The sequence below is a fragment of the Arachis hypogaea genome, chromosome 10 (assembly GCF_003086295.3).
Source record: "Arachis hypogaea cultivar Tifrunner chromosome 10, arahy.Tifrunner.gnm2.J5K5, whole genome shotgun sequence".
Classification (NCBI taxonomy): Eukaryota; Viridiplantae; Streptophyta; class Magnoliopsida; order Fabales; family Fabaceae; genus Arachis; species Arachis hypogaea.
The window spans coordinates 40,844,789-40,851,613 of record NC_092045.1 but is presented as its reverse complement, the minus strand read 5'-3'; the positions used below and the strand labels follow the sequence as shown (position 1 = coordinate 40,851,613).

Genomic DNA, 6,825 nt, shown 5'->3' with positions numbered 1-6,825 from the left:
CAATCTCCGTGGGATCGACCCTTACTCGCGTAAGGTTTATTACTTGGACGACCCAGTGCACTTGCTGGTTAGTTGTGCGAAGTTGTGTAATGCCATGGTATTGAACACCAAGTTTTTGGGGTTCATGACCGGGGATTATGAGAGTTGTGAAAAAGTATTGTTCACAATTTCGTGCACCAAGTTTTTGGCGCCGTTGCCGGGGATTGTTCTAGTTTTGAGCAAGCTTTTGGTAACATCAGTGCCAAGATCCGGCAACAACACCAAGTTTTTGGCGTTATTGCCAGAGATTGTTCTAGTTTGGACAACTGACGGTTCATCTTGTTGCTTAGATTAGGTATTTATTTTTTTCGAAATTCTTGAAGATGAATTCTAGAGTTTCATGATGATTTGCTGAAGTCTGGCTGGCTGAGAAGCCATGTCTAATCTCATTGGACCAAGGTTTCAACTTATCATCACAAGAGCTTGTTGATTTTTATCAATCTTGCTTTTGGAGCAGTGATCTGCTAAGGCTTGGCTGGCCTTTGGCCATGTCTAGTGTTTTGGACCGAAGCTTTCTTTGAAAGCTTGGCTGGCTGTGAAGCCATGTCTAATTCCTGGACCGGAGTCTTAGACTAGCATTGCACTGATTCCTAGAATTCTCATTAAGAATTTTGATATCTTTTTCCACTTAATTTTTGAAAAACACAAAAAAAATTAAAAAAATCATAAAATCCAAAAATATCTCTTGTTTGAGTCTAGTGTCTCATCTTAAGTTTGGTGTCAATTGCATGCATTCATTCATGTATCTTGGTGATCTTCAAGATGTTCTTGACGATTTACTTGCTCTAATCTTTGAATTCTATTGACTTGAGTGTTTTGTGTGTCTCATATGCATTTTCATCCTGTTAGTGTCAGTAGTATATAAACTGCTAAGTTTGGTGTCTTGCATGCATTGTTATTTGATTCTTGTTGCATTTTGATTTTTCCTTATTATTAAAAATCCAAAAATATTTTTAATTTGTGTCTTTTCAAGTCAATAATAAAGAGAATTGAATATTCAGAACATACAGCAGAGGAATTGCACAGAAAAAGCTGGGCGTTCAAAACGCCCAGTGAAGAAGGACAGACTGGCGTTTAAACGCCAGCCAGGGTACCTGGTTGGGCGTTTAACGCCCAAAAGGGTAGCATTTTGGGCGTTAAACGCCAGAATGTGCACCATTCTGGGCGTTTAACGCCAGGATGGCTAGAAGGGAAGATTTTGTTTTCAAATCAAATTTTTTCTAAGTTTTCAAAATCCTTTCAAAATCAAATCTTTTTCAAATCATATCTTTTCAATCAAATCTCTTTCAAATTCAATTTCTTTCTATTTTCAAAAATACTTACTATCAATTAATGATTTGATTCAACATTTCAAGTATGTTGCCTTTTCTGTTGAGAAAGGTTTAATGTTTGAATCATATCTTTTCTTGTTAGTCAAGTTTTTAATTTTTTTTTTTCAAAACCAAATCTTTTTAAAATGTTTTTCAAATCATATCTTCTCAATCACTTTTTTTTAAAAATCAATCATATCTTCTTAACCACATCTTTTTCAAAATAATTTTCAATCAAATCTCTCTGATTTCTAATTTTAAAATCTTTTTCAAAAATCACTTTACTTCTTTCCCACTTTAATTTTCGAAAATTAAGTAATGTTTTTCAAAAATGTTTTCAAAATTTTTACTTAACTTTCGAAAATCACTTCCCTTCTTCTCATATCCTTCTATTTATGGACTAACACTATTTCTTAATGCAAAATTCGAACTCCATCTCCATTGACAAGTTCGAATTTTCTACTTCTGTCTTCTACTCTTCTTTTCCTCTGACACTTCAAGGAATCTCTATACTGTGACATAGAGGATTCCACATTTTCTTGTTCCCTTCTCTTTCATATGAGCAGGAGCAAAGACAAAGGCATTCTTGTTGAGGCTGATCCTGAACCTGAAAGGACCTTGAAGAGAAAGCTGAGAGAAGCCAAAGCACAACTCTCTTTAGAGGACCTGACCGAATTCTTCAAAGGAGAAGAACACATGGCAGCTGAAAACAACAATGCCAACAATGCAAGGAAGGTGCTGGGTGACTTTACTGCACCTACTCCCGATTTCTATGGGAGAAGCATCTCTATCCCTGCCATTGGAGCAAACAACTTTGAGCTTAAGCCTCAATTAGTTTCCCTAATGCAACAGAATTGCAAGTTCCATGGACTTCCACTGGAAGATCCTCATCAGTTTTTGGCTGAGTTTTTGTAAATCTGTGACACTGTCAAGACTAATGGGGTTGACCCTGAGGTCTACAGGCTTATGCTATTCCCTTTTGCTGTAAGAGACAGAGCTAGGACATGGTTAGACTCACAACCTAAAGAAAGCCTGGACTCTTGGGAAAAGCTAGTCAATGCCTTCTTGGCAAAGTTCTTTCCACCTCAAAAATTGAGTAAGCTTAGAGTGGAAGTCCAAACCTTTAGACAGAAGGAAGGAGAATCCCTCTATGAAGCTTGGGAAAGATACAAACAATTAATCAGAAAATGTCCCTCTGACATGCTTTCTAAATGGAGCATCATAGGTATTTTCTATGATGGTCTCTCTGAACTGTCCAAGATGTCTCTGGATAGCTCTGCAGGAGGATCTCTTCATCTGAAGAAGACGCCTACTGAAGCTCAAGAGCTAATTGAAATGGTTGCAAATAACCAATTCATGTACACTTCTGAAAGAAATCCTGTGAACAATGGGACTAGTCAGAAGAAAGGAGTTCTTGAGATTGACACTCTGAATGCCATATTGGCTCAGAACAAAATATTAACTCAACAAGTCAATATAATTTCTCAAAGTCTGTCTGGAATGCAAAATGCACCAAGCAGTACTAAGGAAGCTTCATCTGAGGAAGAAGCTTATGATCCTGAGAACCCTTCAATAGAAAAGGTGAATTACATGGGAGAACCCTATGGAAACACCTATAATCCTTCATGGAGGAATCATCCAAATCTTTCATGGAAAGATCAACTGAGACCTCAACAAGGTTTCAATAACAATAATGGTGGAAGAAACAGGCTTAGCAATAGCAAGCCTTTTCCATCATCCTCTCAGCAACAGACAGAGAGTTCTAAGCAGAATACCTCTGACTTAGCAACCATGGTCTCTGATCTGATCAAAACCACTCAAAGTTTCATGACTGAAACAAGGTCCTCCATTAGAAATTTGGAAGGACCAGTGGGTCAGCTGAGCAAGAAGATTACTGAACTCCCTCCTAGTACTCTCCCAAGCAATACAGAAGAAAATCCAAAAGGAGAGTGCAAGGCCATCAACATGGCCGAATTTTGGGAAGGAGAAGAGGCAGTGAATGCCACTGAGGAAGGCCTCACTGGGCGTCCACTGGCCTCCAATGAGTTCCCTAATGAGGAACCATGGGAATCTGAGGCTCAAACTGAGACCATAGAGATTCCATTGGACTTACTTCTGCCATTCATGAGCTCTGATGAATATTCTTCCTCTGAAGAGGATGAGTATGTCACTGAAGAGCAAGTTGCTAAATACCTTGGAGCAATCATGAAGCTAAATGACAAGTTATTTGGAAATGAGACTTGGGAGGATGAACCCCCTTTGCTCACCAAAGAACTGGATGACTTGTCTAGGCAGAAACTGCCTCAAAAGAGACAGGATCCTGGGAAGTTTTCAATACCTTGCACCATAGGCACCATGACCTTCAAGAAGGCCTTGTGTGACTTAGGGTCAAGTGTAAACCTCATGCCCCTCTCTGTAATGGAGAAGTTGGGGATCTCTGAGGTGCAAGCTGCAAAAATCTCACTAGAGATGGCAGACAACTCAAGAAAACAAGCCCATGGACTTGTGGAGGATGTTCTGGTTAAAGTTGAAGACCATTACATCCCTACTGATTTCATAGTCCTAGAGACTGGGAAGTGCATGGATGAGTCCATCATCCTTGGCAGACCCTTCCTAGCCACTGCAAAGGCTGTGATTGATGTTGATAGAGGAGAGTTGATCATTCAAGTGAATGAAGAATCCTTGGTGTTTAAGGCTCAAGGATATCCCTCTGTCATCATGGAGAGGAAGCATGAAGAGCTTCTCTCAAAACAGAGCCAAACAGTGCCCCCACAGTCAAACTCTAAGTTTGGTGTTGGGAGGCCACAACCAAACTCTAAGTTTGGTGTTGAACCCCCACATTCAAACTCTAAGTTTGGTGTTGGGAGGTTCCAACATAGCTCTGAGCATTTCTGAGGCTCCATGAGAGTCCTCTGTCAAGCTAATGACACTAAAGAAGCGCTTGTTGGGAGGCAACCCAATGTTTTATAATTAACTATTTTCTTTTGTTATTTTATGTCTTTTGTAGGTTGATGATCATAAGAAGTCACAAAATCCATGAAAAAAGCAAAAACAGAATGAAAAACAGGAAGAAAAACAGCACACCCTGGAGGACGCACCCACTGGCGTTTAAACGCCAGTGAGGTTAGCTGGTGGGCGTTTAACGCCCAGTCTGGCACCATTCTGGGCGTTTAACGCCAGAAAGGGGCACCAGACTGGCGTTAAACGCCAGAAAGGGGCAAGATGCTGGCGTTAAACGCCAGAAATGGGCACCAGCCCGGCGTTTAACGCCAGAAATAGCACAAAACGTGATTTTGCATGCCATTTGGTGCAGGGATGACTTTTCCTTGACACCTCAGGATCTGTGGACCCCACAGGATCCCCACCTACCCTACCACTCTCTCTCTTCTTCACCAATCACCTCAACACCTCTTCCCCAAAAAAACCCCTCACCTATCAAATCCCATCTTTCTCTTCACCACTCACATCCATCCTTCATAAAACCCCACCTACCCTACCATTCAAATTCAAACCACTTTCCGACCCACACCCACCCTCAAATGGCCGAACATCCCTCTCCCCCTCTCCTATATAAACCCTCCTTCACTCCTTCATTTTCACACCTCCTAAACACCATTTCTCTCCCCTTTGGCCGAATTAAAGCCATTCCCTTTCCACTCTTTCCTTCTTCTTCTACTCTCTTCTTTCTTCTTTTGCTCGAGGACGAGCAAACATTTTAAGTTTGGTGTGGTAAAAGCATTGCTTTTTGTTTTTCCATAACCAATTATGGCATCCAAGGCCGGAGAAACCTCTAGAAAGAGGAAAGGGAAGGCAAAAGCTTCCACCTCCGAGTCATGGGAGATAGAAAGATTCATCTCAAGGGTGCATCAAGACCACTTCTATGAAGTTGTGGCCTTGAAGAAGGTGATCCCCGAGATCCCTTTTTTCACTCAAAAAGGGTGAATATCTGGAGATTCGACATGAGATCCGAAGAAGAGGTTGGGAAGTCCTTACCAACCCCATTCAACAAGTCAGAATCTTGATGGTTCAAGAGTTCTATGCCAATGCATGGATCACCAAGAACCATGACCAAAGTGTGAACCCGAATCCAAAGAATTATCTTACTATGGTTCGGGGGAAATACTTGGATTTTAGTCCGGAGAGTGTGAGGGTGGCGTTCAACTTGCCTATGATGCAAGGAGATGAACATCCTTACACTAGAAGGGTCAACTTTGATCAAAGGTTGGACCAAGTCCTCACAGTCATATGTGAAGAGGGCGCCCAATGGAAGAGAGATTCAAGAGGAAAGCCGGTTCAATTAAGAAGGCATGACCTCAAGCCCGTGGCTAGAGGATGGTTAGAGTTTATACAACGCTCAATCATTCCCACTAGCAACCGGTCCGAAGTTACCATAGACCGGGCTATCATGATCCATAGCATCATGATTGGAGAAGAAATAGAGGTTCATGAGGTTATAGCCCAAGAACTCTATAAGGTGGCGGACAAGTCCTCTACCTTGGCAAGGTTAGCCTTTCCTCATCTCATTTGTCACCTCTGTTATTCAGTTGGAGTTGACATAGAGGGAGACACCCCCATTGATGAGGACAAGCCCATCACTAAGAAGAGGATGGAGCACACAAGAGATCCCACTCATCATGAGATCCCTGAGATTCCTCAAGGGATGCACTTTCCTCCACAAAACTATTGGGAGCAATTAAACACCTCCCTAGGAGAGTTGAGTTCCAACATGGGACAACTAAGGGTGGAGCATCAAGAACACTCCATCATCCTTCATGAAATTAGAGAAGATCAAAGAATCATGAGGGAGGAGCAACAAAGACAAGGAAGAGACATTGAGGAGCTCAAGCACTCCATAGGATCTTCAAGAGGAAGAAAGAGCCACCATCACTAAGGTGGACCCGTTCTTTGATTTCCTTGTTCTTTGTTCTTCTGTTTTTCGAATTTTATGCTTATGTTTATCCATGTTTGTGTCTTGTGATCATTAGTGTCTTAGTGTCTATGCCTTAAAGTTATGAATGTCCTATGAATCCATCACCTTTCTTAAATAAAAATGAGCTTAATTGATAAAAGAAAGAATTGCATGAATTTTGAATTTTATAACAGTTTAATTATCTTGATGTGGTGGCAATATTTTTTCTCTGAATGTATGCTTAAACAGTGCATATGTATCTTGAATTTGTGGTTCATGAATGTTGGCTCTTGAAAGAATGATGAAAAAGGAGACATGTTACTGAGGATCTGAAAAATCATAAAAATGATTCATGAAGCAAGAAAAAGCAAAAAAAAAAACGAAAAAAAAAGAGAAAAAGAAAAAGAAAACGAAAAAAATGTAGAGAAATAAGAGTTGTGATCCAAGGCAAAAAGAGTGTGCTTAAGAACCCTGGACACCTCTAATTGGGGACTTTAGCAAAGCTGAGTCACAATCTGAAAAGGTTCACCCAATTATGTGTCTGTGGCATGTATGTATCCGGTGGTA

At 40.8% G+C, this 6,825-nt stretch overlaps 1 non-coding gene across 1 annotated transcript; it reads right to left on the bottom strand.

The window, feature by feature from the left end:
- Nucleotides 1-2,447: 2,447 nt before the first annotated feature.
- On the bottom strand, nucleotides 2,448-2,555 carry LOC112718493 (small nucleolar RNA R71). The gene has a single exon (XR_003160832.1). It is a non-coding gene; the product is annotated as a small nucleolar RNA R71 (small nucleolar RNA).
- Nucleotides 2,556-6,825: the final 4,270 nt, after the last annotated feature.